This window comes from Diabrotica undecimpunctata, chromosome 7 (genome assembly GCF_040954645.1).
Source record: "Diabrotica undecimpunctata isolate CICGRU chromosome 7, icDiaUnde3, whole genome shotgun sequence".
NCBI classification, from domain to species: Eukaryota; Metazoa; Arthropoda; class Insecta; order Coleoptera; family Chrysomelidae; genus Diabrotica; species Diabrotica undecimpunctata.
Genome location: NC_092809.1, coordinates 95,105,617 through 95,120,301, shown reverse-complemented (window position 1 = coordinate 95,120,301; position 14,685 = coordinate 95,105,617). Strand labels below are relative to the sequence as shown.

The 14,685-nt window shown below is 33.2% G+C and overlaps 1 long non-coding RNA gene across 2 annotated transcripts in view; it reads left to right on the top strand.

Annotated features, from left to right (window-relative positions):
• The window catches only part of LOC140446865 (uncharacterized), a 374,692-nt gene that overhangs the window by 53,776 nt on the left and 306,231 nt on the right, over nucleotides 1-14,685 (top strand). The window contains exon 3 of one of the 2 annotated variants that reach the window (XR_011951528.1): nucleotides 3,947-4,100. The exons of the other annotated variant lie outside the window; for it this stretch is intronic. This is a non-coding gene — a long non-coding RNA (uncharacterized lncRNA). Of the gene's footprint in view, nucleotides 1-3,946; nucleotides 4,101-14,685 lie in introns of those variants that run through there. 2 annotated transcript variants of the gene reach the window in all.

The window sequence follows — 14,685 nt, the reverse complement described above, 5'->3', positions numbered from 1 at the left end:
ATTAAAATTTCTATAAATATTTCTTCCGAAATAGTATTTAAATTCGATAAATTCGGAAAAATTATTTATTTTTTTTCGGGGATTTTACGATTTTTCCCGTAGGTGAAATTAAACCAGTTCTTATTATTTTCTCAAACTTCTTCTTCTTTGTCTGCCGTGCTTGTTTTCAAGCGTTGACTATCGTCATAATGACGATTATCCTTGGAATATCCGTAGGGATCTATAATATAATAGTTTTCCGCGCCTCCTATATCTCCATGCCGTTGGCTGCGTATCCAGGCAGTAAATCGGTAAATTAAGGGGGAGTTAGGCTATGTTCATTTAATGGCGGCAATACTCCTCATGTCACACTACTTTCTTTGGGCTATTGTAGTATTTTGTAACGTAGGCTTTCCTAAGGTATACCCACTAAACCCTCCGGAACTACCAGCTTTCTCAAGCTACCCAAGTTTAAATAAATGAATGTTCTGCGTGCCATAGAAGACGTGGTATTGCAATTTTTTTTTACTGCACTTCAATTTAAAGATCCACTCTAAAAAAAGAAGCTAAGAAAGTTCTTCTATCCACTTTAACGTGGCGATATTTTACGTGTACGATCACTTTAACGGGTTATAACTTTTTACAGTTTCTCTATATATGTCATATATAAATTGAATCATAAAATCTAGATCTTCGCTTATCAATTTTCAGCTCTTAATGTAAACAAACAATAGAAATATGATCTTAAAAAATGCTATCTTAGTTCTTATTGGTCTATAGGTTCTTTTTTTTAAAGATTGTGTTTTTTCACCATCTTTTAAGTGAGCCCACTTACAAGCGCGTGGTATAAAAAATACCAAAGTTATTATAAATGGTTATAAGCTCAAAAGTCTGCCCTTTTTCAAACGGTTCTTTAATAACAATTTGATAAAATAATAAAGTTTTTTTTAATATATCTTAAATTTGAAGCCTTAAAGAATCGATTGCGATATGCTAAATACCTCTAGTCACAGTTTGGGCAAGTACAGTTATTTAAATAATCGGTCTCCGAGATAAACAAATTGAATAACTTACAAACTATTTGATCGATTTAGCTGGGATTTAGCACACTTCTATAAATCATTAATTGCCATAATTTCAAATGTTTATATTACATGTCATTAATCAAAAAACAATGTTCTTAACATATTTATAAATTACAGCAGAAATAAGAATTTTTGCAATGATCTCTGTAAATTGTTTGATTTTTTAAAATCAATGTATTTTGATTTAGAAACTCTCAATTTAAAGAAAGATCTACAACTCTTTAGTTGAAACATTTTTCTCTAAAATGTATTATAAAACACATTTTATAGGCAAAAAATAATTTTTGCACTTTTTATGATAACGAAAAAACAAATTAAAATCAGCCGTACGTCTTCAAGGTTTTGTCATCAGTTATCCCTCGTATTCTTTTTAGAATCTTCAAAATAAGATTTTTACGGGAAATCGATGATTTTTTCACAGATAGACTTTGATATATGTCTTATAAAAATATAAACCGATTTTCGGATATTTTCAGTATTTGTTTATAAAATGGTGTGATTAAGTAGATTTATGGCCTTAAAGTTTTTACATTGTTGAACATTTTCTTTTTTTATTGAAATACTAATTTTACTATTGTTTTGTTGTATGTGCTGAAATATATTGACAGTGATAGGAAAGATTTACCACTTCTTTGGTAAATATAAAATCTTTCTGTGGTATTCTGTGTAATTCTGATTAATGACTATCTATTTTTTAATATTTGAAATATTTATGTATGTATACTTTGCTTACATCACTAATAAGTTATTAGTAATACCTTTTAATAACCTCTAATACATTATATTTACTTCATGTCGATGAAAATATTTTGAACGTCTGAAACAACTCATAGTTTGTTTAACTAGGTGCAGTGACCTATACTCAGCATTGGTTACATTCTATCCTTTCACCGATCTCAAATATCTATTTTCGAGTTACCTCAATATATCTATATCTATAACGAGTCTTGTCAGATTAGGCGAGAAACTACACTGTATACAAGGCCCTAACGTCACCCGACTATCGGCAGGCGAGTTAATTAAACTGGTCCTTAATTATTAGCTTATCGAATTTGGTTAACATTCGAAGGTGTTGTCGCATTTAATAGCTTTCGTCTAATCAGATCTTTCAGATCATGCTCGCCCGTCCTTCGACCGACGACGACTTGAAACATTAAACGTCAACTTCTTCTTAGTTTACGGCCCATTGGGCTTTCTTGTCAATACCAACGTTAATCATCTTTTATATACCGGGATATTTCGTGAAATAATAATATAACTTGCTCAATATGCCGCTCAACTAAGTATGGCATACAAATAATAAATTTAATAAAGTTTTGGTTTAAAGTATATTCTGTAGTTTATTAATAGAAAGGAATCCGAATTTTGTTTTATAATATTAGCTTTATTGGTTTTCAAAATATTTTCGACTAACTTCAATTATATTTGTTCATCATTTGCAAACATAAAAGAATTCGTCGATTTTAAATGGTCGAAACTTTTTCAACCACCTCTTTTACATGGATAAAATCCTAAATGCCTTAAATAATTGTTTTTTCTTATGAAATAAATGGAATGTTTATTGTAGGATCTGGATTGAAAAAAGATAGCATGAATGATTTTTCCTACTGTGGAATTGCTGCTCGAAGTTTGATCATTTTTAAGAAAGCAGTAATAATAGATTCAAAAAGTTGAAAATACTTGTGGTAAAACGTTTACCAACATAATTTGTAGATTATTTCGGCCGTCTAAATTCAAAACCGAGTAAAGGAAATATTTTTCATAATCACTTTTTTCAGATGTGTACTTAGAAAATTATACTTGGAAAATTCTCTATCGAATGCGCTTATTCCGGTTGTCGTAGGAATCGTATTTTTAAAGATATACAATATCAAAACCTAGTAAATAATCGACTGAAATGCATTTAAAAAAATATAAAACACCGTACGGCTCCATTGCAATTTAATAACCCAGTAAATACAAGGAGGTGCTAGGTTTTGAAGTAGCAAAATTCCCATACTTGGTTTTTCATTTTGTTATCGGGTCTTACTAAGCATTTAAATTTGTAAATGCAAACGCACCCCACTCTAAATTGATTTTTCAACACACGACTTCTCGCCAAGTTAGACTACAAGACAAACTGTTTTGGTTTGGTTTGGTCAGTGTAATTTAAATAACGCGTGTGAGGAGTAGTATTATTACTCAGAGAAATCTAATATATCGTAAGTATATTTTTGTTTTCGTCTTTTAGGCTAAATTTTTATTTTAATTTTATTAAAATATACCAATTATTTTTAAGTTAAGTTTGTTGCAGGTTGGTTGTAATCGATTAGTAACATGTAATAAACAATTGATTTTCATTATTGTCAAGGTGTTTGATTTGGAAAATAGGTAACTAGGCAGATCTGATGGGGGTAATGAGAGCCAGTGGGTAATGGGAGCCACCTTATTATTACGGATTGGAATGCCTTAATATAATTGCTGAATGCACTCTACGGTTGATCTTGAACTGTGATGGCTCATAGGTACTGCGATTATTTAAATCAGTTCGTATTCAACTGTTCACCGGAGTTGAGTGAAATTGCGCAATATTGTTCTAGATCTCTATTGATTATGACATTCTAAGAATTTTCACATACATAAATCCCTTATGTTGTTAGTAATGTAATGAATAATATTATACAGCGCAGCATAAACAGCTCTATCTCTGAAGGTCACAGTAAATAAATCCAATGTACGTATCTACAATGCTCATTTCGTGACCTTTAGAGGCAAAGCTGTTTTCGCTGTGCCTTACATGAGTAGTACGATCAGACTGTGAAATTTGACAAATGTGACCATTGACAAATACCGGTATACTGATACTAACTACTAAACTTGCTGTTAATGAATATTTCTTTCAGAAAGTCGCTTATAAAAGCATAGATACAAACAACGTGTTCGAATCTATTCAGTAACAATGTCCCAATACCATTATCGGACCCAATTAATGTTGGATGTTGCCAGGAGGTGCAAGAGTGGTTTAGATAGAGACGAAGAACCTGAGATATCTCTCCATATATCGTAAGTACTTAATAATTACGTCTCGCTGATGATTTTATATGTTTTTATGAATATACAGTGATGAGCGCGCTAATAACCGGCAAAATAGCGCAAAAGATGGAAAACAAATTAAGTTGTGAGATAAAAAGAGATGAACCTAGTGGAGGTGTTAAATTTAGCGATAGTAACTTATAGATTGACATTATATTGATTGTTGTGACATTATATGTCACTATATGTTATATGTGACATTATGTTGACATTATATGAATTATGTCAACTAATACTGTTACTGTGACAGTGGGATTTCTCAAACTCGTCCACTACGTCTAAAGGTGGGAAACAGTCAATTAATGTCAATCTATAAGTTACTATCGCTAAATTTAACACCTCCACTAGGTTCATCCCTTTTTATCTCACAACTTAATATGTTTTCCATCTCTTGCATTATTTTGCCGGTTATTAGTGCGTTCATCACTGTATATTTGGTGGATATTTTTGCCTTATTATTATAGACGGTTTTGTTTATTTCAGAACATTACCTACTAATGTAAATATATGCAGCACAAGCACTGATATACCAGCTGACCGTCCTGATATAAACACAGTTGAAATTCCAAGTTGCATTCGCATCTTACATGAAGTGGTGGAAAATTTCCCATTTACTACTGGCGAGAGGTGTCATGGGTAACAAGATATTCAAGAAGACGAGAAAGATATTTCTGTTATATTTTCCGATGACGACTCAATCCCAGATCCCGATTTTATTCCACCATTAGATCTTCCATCAAATGAGTTTGTAGATTATTTTAACGCCAACGCCAATCGTTCAAGTCCGGAAAATACAGTAGAAGTTATTGATCAGCTTCTGCCTAAACCAACAAAAAATGATACTTCCGATTTTATTGCTGCATATCCAGGCCCAATTTATGTAAATAATCCTAACTTTCGAAGAAGTTCTACTAGTAAACAAAATAAAGAGAAGAACAAGATCGTAAAACAAAAGTTAAAGCATCCCTTAATAGTTGATAGTTGCAAAGGAAGTTGCAAACGAAAATGTAGTTTATTTTCAATAGAAGAACAGCTTGCTCTATGGGAAAATTATTGGAGTTCGGCGTATACTAGTAGACGTGTTTTTCTAAATAAATGTGTTCGTTTTACAAATGTTCAGCGGCGAAAAGTTAAAAATTATGGAAATGGGTATGCCAAAAATGAATCGTGAGCATATTTTCTTCCCAAAAATCAGTCTGAAAATATTCAGGTTTGCCGTAAATTTTTCTTGGACGCTGTAGGCTTTCGTAGTGATGGAGTAATTACAGAATTAAGTAAAGCTGTAAAGCGAAGCGCGATGTATGCATCGGTAAAAGAGAACAGAGGCGGTAAGAAACCAAGACTAGATAGATGTTCTATTGAGGAACATATTCTTAGTTTTAATCCCAATGTCAGCCACTACAGAAGGAAGCATGCTCCGCTTACGCGATATTTACCAAGGACTTTGACATTTACTGCCATGTACGATGATTTCAAAAGTAAACATGCCACAACTAAATGCACATCTGAAACATATAGAAAGACTGAAAATTTCATTTTTCGCCCCAAAGGGTGATAAATCCGTCGACTGCTTGTCATGCAAAAATGAAGCAAAAAAAATTCAACCGCCACAAGTCTTATCAGAAGAGCTTATACATAAGCACGATGCCCATAGATTGAAAGCAGACACTGCAATAGAAAAGTACCGCGTGGACTCTGTGATCGCAAATTCAAGGATTCGACCTAACGTAACAGTTTTAGAACTGAATAAGTTTTATAAATGGGAGAAAAAAGGAGACAGTCACGAAAAGATGATGATCTGCTAAACAATTTTACATTAAATTCGGTGGTAGAGGTACACTTCGTCGAAGGAAGTAGAAATCTATTCTTTAATAATTCTTTACTTGAGGACGAATATAAAGAATTAGATTTTCTACCAAAAAAGTTTAATATCAACGCTGAGCCAACGAGCACCGACCATCCACGGGGTATCAAGAACTCAAAAAAACAAACAAAAAACTTGTGCCCCTAATACCAGAATCCAGAAAGCAGTTCTGGATCACTTTACCTATAAATGATAATTCCATTGATTTAGTCAATACTGGTGAATTGGTCGAAGATTACTAACTTTACTTCACGACGTTTTTAATTGTTACGGTTTATTTTGTTAGCCATAAGTAGCAGCTGTTATTTAAAAATAAGTTCGTATTTTATTTGTTTGATATATTTTTTTATATTGTAGAATCTACTTTTAAGTTGTAACTCAAAATGAAAAAATAAATATTTTAATGTAATGTATGGAATTATAATTTTTCACACTTCGCCTTACTACCTTACGAGTAACCAAATAATATTACTAATTTACAAATGCTTCACAATATAAAATCATAACCTAGTACGTGAACATACTAGGTTATCAATTTGTAAATAACTCCGAGTTATCATCATGTTTCAGTTTTCCAATAAAGTGTTGCTTGTAGAACTTGCTCCAAGCGAATATTTAGAACAATTTATTCCTCAAGACAAAGAATACTTATTTGTTAACGAAATGTAACAGTAATATCCTAGAATATACTTCATCGTCTTCTACGGCTAAGTAAAAAGTGTTTTCTCGCTTTCCTCTAAACTTTCAAAAAATCAAAAAAATCAAAAGCACATACTAGGTTTTGAATTTGGACGGCCGATTTTTTGCATAGCAAAACTCCGTCTCTGCGTTTTATTATCTTATAGCGGAGTGTGCTCTATCAAAAGAAACATCATTATGTACTAGTTGGTCGAAGAATGATGGCTCCAGGCTAGTATTCTGACTTATCGACCGAGTCACACGTAGTCAACAACGAAGCACACCTTCAAGAGGACGGTTCTTAACTCTGCTTTTCCTTTACTCTATTCGAAAAACCAATTGGAATCATGATCAAAGGATAATTGCATTCTGAGTATTATTCTCTCATAGATACCTAATATATTTTTGTTAAAATTAAGGTACTTACAGCGGCGTACGATAAGTATTTTTCTTATTACAATATACCCGAAAGTTGTTTCTGAAAGGTAAAAGTTTTTTCTCCAAAGATATAAGTTTTATTCTAAAAGCTCAAATATGTCGAAGTTTTAAATTATACATTTGAAAAAGAGAGAATTAATACAAAGTCTTTATTAATAGAGAAAAAGCGGCATCATTTGCTTCTTTGTAAATCATATTGGTAAAACATGGTATCCTGCTCTCCTATAATTATTAAGCTTGGTTTTCATCGAAGACTCCTATTTCTCATCGTTTTCTTTATTCCTGTACGAGATCCCTAATTAAGTTTCTATCTCCGGTTATACCAATATCAATCGCCTTCATAGACATATCCTGCCTAAGCGCCTCCCCCAGGTCTTCTTTGGTCTTCCTCTACTACTTCTTCCAGGAACCCGCAGATCAGCAATTCTTCGTATTGTGTGATTAACGTCTCTACGTTGAACATTACCAAACCATTTAAACCCATGCTGTCTCATTTTAGCATCAATCGGTACCACCCTTAGACTTCCTATAATACACTTATTGTTAATTTTATCTTTTTTCTTACTCCATTCATCCATCCAAGCATTCTTATTTTTTCCATATGCAGTTGTAGTACTTATCAAAGATATTTAGGAGAATAATAATTATGACAGTGAATCAGTACAGGAGATATCAGATGCTGACAAAACAGTTGCGGTTTGTCAGTCTTTTAAGGGATGTTAACAAACTAGAATATGTATTAACAAGTCATGCTAAATTTTTATTGATTTAGGCAAAAACCGTACAACTCACTGGAAGTATTCTCCAAAGCCAAGAAACACTAAAACAATACAGGATAACATATTAATTCGCTTACCAGGGCCTACAAAAATTACTAGAAATTTAAAGGACTCTGTCCAGATTTGGAATAATTTCTTGGATGGCATGATAATTGGTATCATTGTGAAAAATACAAATAAATACATAATAAGATAAATATAAATAAACATAATAGATAAATACAGATAATTGGTATCATTGTGAAAAATACAAATAAATACATAGCTTCCATTCAAGAAAACTATTCGCGACAGCGAAATGATGATCTCATTGATAAAATGGAAGACCGTGCTATTATAGGACTCTTATATTTATCTGGGCTAGGTCAATGTAATCGTGCCAGCGCAGAATATCTTTGGACGAGAGACGGTTATGGTATAGAATTTTTGTTTTATCTTACGATGACTCTACAAAGGTCCGATTTTTGCTCCGTTGCATTAGGTTTGATGATAAAGAAACACGCGCAGAGTGATTAAAAATTGACAAGCTAGCTCCCATTCGTGTGGTGTTTGACCAGTTCGTAAAAAATTGTCAAAAATAGTTTTAACAATTTGTGATTCAAAATTATTTTACACTTCAAAAATGGAAGTCTATGTGGGATCTCAACCCGATGGCCCATATACATTTTCTAAAAACTCTAGTAATGTGGTTTTAATATTGTAAAAACACATTTTTGGTTCACGCTTTAACTTGAATATGGACTGTATAACTGGTTTTCATCAGTTCCACTTGTGGAAAAGTTGCTTCGGGATTACAAAATAACTACAATTGGATCCTTAAGAAAAAATAAAACAGAACTGCCAGTCGAGTTTTCTAACCCCACTAAACGTCCAATCCATGCAAGCATGTTTGGCTTTACAGAAAATATCACAATCGTTTCTCATATCCCAAAGAAACTCAAAAATGGGATTTTAATATCAAGCATGCTCCATCATGATGATATTGACATAAACAGTGGTGATAAATCTAAACCAGTAATAGTCACTACTTATAATAATATATATTAGCAGATAATGGCCCATGGTGATATTCTACACATTATTAAATGTTGCAGGGATCAATACTCAGGTGATATATAAAGAAAACAACGGGGATCCAAATATACGGCGAGGACATTTGTTAAGAGATTTAGCAAACGCATTGGTTCATCCACATTTGAAAAGCAGAAGCTCTTAATAATGGAAGTAACGCGAAGTGATGCACCAGAAAATCAAGAAATGCCATTCCCTGCTGGAAGGTGCATCTACTGCGGCTGGAGAAAGAATAGAAAAACTCGTTTTTCCTGCTACAAATGCAATCCATTTATGTGTTTAGAGCATATCACAGGTGTATGTCAGAAATGTAGGGAACTACAATAAAAGTATATTGTTTTGATTTTTGTATTTTTCCTTGTCTTCGACAGTGCTTCAAATATTGGGAGAATTTGCTATTAACTTTGTTAGCACAGCAGACCATTTAGTTAAAGCTTTCATTCATAGTCGCAAATTCGTTTAAAAACGCAATAAATGACAAATACATAATGGATCAATTTTTTTTACACCTGACTAATAGTATTAATAAGGTTATTTGTTTTCCTCAGGTGATAAAAACGTAAAGTTTTTCTTTAACATATGTAAAACATACATTCTTTTCAAAATTCATTTGTTTTTTATGTCTAACGTAAATATAATATTTCATTCATGTTCTTTAGCCACCCGAGTCGACAAAGCAAAGCTACGGCCCAATAAAAATTCCTAGCGCTATATTAAAAAGCCAAGGCAACCTGTAAAACGTTCTGAAGAAATAAAAAAACAGACCAAAGAGATGATACACACCGTGATACCAGATGTGTCAAAACTCTTAAGTGGCACTAAATCCATCAAGTGCGGTAAATCGGTTGTGTTTACATAAATAAAAAACTAAAAGCAAAACTCGAAAGGATACACAAGGTAGAGGCAGGACAGGATTGCAGAGTGAAAAGTAACATTTTTCAAAAATAGAAACTGTCGTTAATTGAGAAGTAAATAAAATAAGGTGAGACAAAATAAAATGTACCATTTAAACTTATACGGTGTATAAGTTTAAACGGTTAAGGTTTTAGTGAAAAATGTTTACACTTCAAAATTTAGTGTTTATATTTATTTTCTATTTATTTTTTATCCATAAAAAGTCTTTATATTTTGGTTCACATTTAAAATAAACCTTTAAGTACTGACAACGCCAATCTATCTATCTCACTTACTAGGAGGTTAAGCATCTTCAATGTAATGGGTATCTTTAGTCATCTCTCCTCAATATATGTCCAGCATATTATACTTTAGAACTTAGTGAGACAAACTAAAACAACTGTAGAGAATTACCGTACAAAGAGAAGAGAAGAAAAGAGGAGCTTCTTCTTATTGCGCCGTCTCCTTTCGAAGGTTGGCGATCCAAATGGCAATTGTAGCTTTGGAAACTGCTGCACGATAGATTTCTGTGGATAAGCCGTCAAACCATCTCCTCAGGTCTTTCAGCTACGAGTTCTGGCATTTTCCAACGATTTTTTGCTCTAAACTTTATTTTCCGATATGATTTGGAGTATGGTTTGGAAAAGAGGATACACACAAGAAAAAAACCAAACCACTTACATAAGGAACTTAAATATATAGAAAACCTCAACAGAGAGAAAGAATTCAGAGCATTCTATAAGAACGTTAACATCAACAGAAAATAATTCAAGGCAACCACATGACAATGCAGAAGTCAGAATCGCGACCTACTAACAACAAGGAAAGATGTATTGAATAGATGGATAGAATAGTTTAACCAAGCACTTAATATAGATGATAAAGGAGAAAACCTGGAAGATGAAAGATATGAGGTAAGGGGAAAAGAACCACCAACGATACTTGAAGTTAAAGATCCAGTTAACAAACTAGCCAGAAACAAATCACCCGGAATAGATAATCTCCCAGCTGAACTATATTGGAATACTATGCACCATACACAAAAAAGGAGATATCTTTGAATGCTCTAACCACAGAGGAATTACGCTTCTAAATGCAGCGTATAAAATATTTTCCACAGTACTATGTCACCATACCATATGCAGAACGAATAGTAGGAAAATACCAGGCTGGTTTCAGAGTTGGTAAATCGACAATTGATCAGATTGTTTCACTGAAACAAATTTTGGAAAAAACACTGGAATATGGCATTGATACTCGTCACATATTTATAGACTACAAAGCAGCCTACAACTCTGTGAATAGATGAGAAATGTTCAAAGCAATGAAAGAGCTGGGAATGCCAAATCAGTTGGTAAATTTAACAAAACTAACTCTTGAAAAAGTTTAATTACTCCAGTCGTCAGAGACGAAAATGCCACTAAACCCCTAAAAATCATACGAACAAGCTGAATTTTATCAAGAATATTAATTTTGGGACCCCGAAAAAGATGTAAAAAGTTTACCACTTTTGTCCTCGGGCTTCTCCCTAAAACCTACCTCCCAGGAGGTTAAAAACGAAAAAAAATCTATTTAACACAGAATGTATACACCGTAGAAAAAAATGTTTCAAACTGTCGTTTGTGCTTGTCAGTTACGCGCGCGAAGTCAATGTTCAATAAAATTTGTATCAGTTCGACGTAAAAGTTCGATATCTTATTAAGTGATTTATCGACAAAAATCAAGATGCGTTTTAAAGGTAAAGAGTTTGACTTTTGTATGCAGTTTTTGTATTTTGTCGCAAATAAACTCAGATTTTATATAGGTATTCAATAAATAAAGGTGGCGCAATTTTCGGGAATTTATGATTCTCACGAGATCAATACAATCTATCTCTTTTATTGACTTCTTCTTTAGATGCAAATCCACTAATGGATGTTAGCGATCACATTTTCCATTAATTCTCTATTTCTTGCAATATGTATCAGAGATTGTATGTCGTTAATCTCTATCCATTGCCTTATGTTTCGGAGCCAGGACATTTTCTTGCGTCCCATTCCTCTCTTGCCTTCAATTTTACCCTCGATTATAAGTTGGAGGAACTGGTATTTTTCATTTCGCATGATGTGACCTAGATACGCCGTTTTCCTTTTCTTGATGGTTTCGAAAAGTTGGCGTTCTTGGTTTATTCTTTTAAGGACATCTATATTTGTGATTTTCGCTGTCCATGGTATTTTTAGGATACGGCGATAGAGCCACATTTCGAAAGCTTCTAATCTGTTTATATCCCTCGTGTTGAGTGTCCAGCCCTCTACGCCATATAGCAGCACTGACCACACGTAGCACTTAGTAAACCTTAGTCTCAGTTGAAGATCGAACTCTGAACAAGTCAGTACCTTCTTGAATTTTACGAAAGCTTGTCGAGCTTGCTCAATGCGACATTTTACTTCCCTGTCCGATGCCCAGTCTTCAAAAAGCCACGATCCCAGGTATTTAAATTTACTCACTCTTTCAATGGACTTAGTATTCAGTGTTATGGTGGAGTTTTCAAGTGCATCCAAGTTTCTGGAGATGATCATAAATTTGGTTTTTTTGGTATTAATCTCTAATCCCATTCGCTTACTGTATTCTCCGATTATAGTGACAAGTTGTTGAAGATCGACTATGTTGTCACAAATTAAGACACCATCATCAGCATATCGTATGTTGTTGATCAGTACTCCATTCACTTTGATTTTATTGACTGGCCACTATAAAGTTTTGATTACTAGAGCCTGTCCTTTAAATGCTATATCATGAAATTTTAGTTTTGCGTTTTAACAACAAATGTGAGGCATTTGAAATATGCTTAAAAAATATTGGATTTAAACTTTCACACAACAAACGATCTAGAACATTTAAAACTTTTTTTCAATTAAACTAGTACGTTTTTCAGAAGAACAAAATTACTGCAATAATCTACACCCAAAATAGTCTTCTTAAATGCATTTTCCGTGACGTGTGATCGTTGGTAATGTAAAACATTAAATTCTGCGTTTTTTATTATTATTTCAAATGCCTCATATTTGTTACCACAACTCAAAATTGAAATTTCAAGTCATAAAGTGATCAATTTTATTGATCTTACGAGAATCGTAATAAATGGCAAACATCGCGCCACGTTAATTTATTTAACACCTTTTTAAAGCTCGACAAAATACAAAAACTGCATACGAAAGCTGCACTCTTTGCCTTTAAAAAGCATCTTGATTTTTTTCAATAGGGTATTTGGATAAAAAGATATCGATTTTTAACGTCCAGCTGCATAACTGCGCGCCTAATTGACATGCAAAATCGACGGTCGCTTCAAGCGTTGTTTCTAAAAGAACAGTTCATTCTATACAAAAAATGCTTATAAACGTTTTTATTTAAAATTATCTCAGCTACATTTTTTATTTGAAACATTTTTTTTACGGTGTACAGATTCTTAGTTAATCGATTTTTTCACGTTTTTACCCCCCTGCGAGGGGGGTTTTAGGGAGAAGCTTGGGGGTAAAAGTGGTAAACTTCTTTGCATCTTTTTTGGGGTCCCAAAATCAATATTCTCTGCAAAATTCAGCTTGTTCGTATGATTTTTAGTGGTCAACTCTCTGGCGACTGGACTAAGTGTAAAGTAGAACGAATTCAGGGGAAACTGTCTGAACCTTTTAAGACAAATAACGGGCTGCGTCACGGAGAGCCTCCCTCCTATATACTGTTCAATCTGGCTCTGGAAAAGTAATACGTATGTCACAAATCACAACCACTGGTTCAATATATAATAAATCAGTGCAAATCCTGTCCTATACTGATGATATCAATATTGTTGAAAGAATGGAAAACTGTATACGTGAGGCGTATGTAGCATTAAAAGAATTAGCTACAAAAATGGGTTTAATAATAAACAGCAACAAAACGAAGTATATGAATATAAGCACACAACCACAAATTCTACGACCACTTGTTATGGAAAACGACGTCATCGAAGCAGTGAACGAATTTGTATACCTGGGAGCGCTCCTTAACACTGAAAATAATACTACCGCAGAATTTGCACGGCAAACAGATTATTAGATCTCTTAATTGTTATAAACAAAGCTGCTGTGAATGAAAAAAGGAAATAACTTCGTCCCAAATTATTCCAGGATAGCTTTTTTATATCTGTATGTTTTTGCAAACTGATTTTACAATATTTAAAATTATTTGTGAATAGTTTTATGAATAGGAAGGAGAAGTAGAGATGAAAGAAGAACTCAAACTAATGCCGACCAAGCAGTGATGGTGAAAAAACGATCTTTGTAGTGGTTTTAGTAAACCAAGAACTTCATTGGTGACCACCACAAAAAAAAAAACAACGGTGTACACTACGCACACTATCGAATGAGAATATAAGTAAAACTATTAATGATCGAAATCTAAAAGATTATTGGAATGCATTTCCAAATTGAGTATACATACTTTGAAAAAAGCGAGAAAGCAAGTATATTAAAAATAAGTGATGGATTCGACCGTTACTTAATGGAAATTCATTTTATCTAACAACAAAACTGTTTGTCTCAAGTTAATCATTCAGAATTATGTCTGTATTTTTTTATTTTGTTGATTTCCATAGATTCCAATAAGGATAGCTTAGGGCCTTTAATTTGAATGCGAAGAATTTGAAATTCGCCATTAAAAGAATGATGATGGTCCAGAAGGTAAAATGCGTACGTAAAGTCTGTTTTTCTATTATTGAAAGCCCTTTTATGTTCTGCTATACGTGTGATAAAAGTTCTACTAGTTTGATCGATGTAAGTTTTTGGACAGGCGCCACATTTAAGTTTGTATA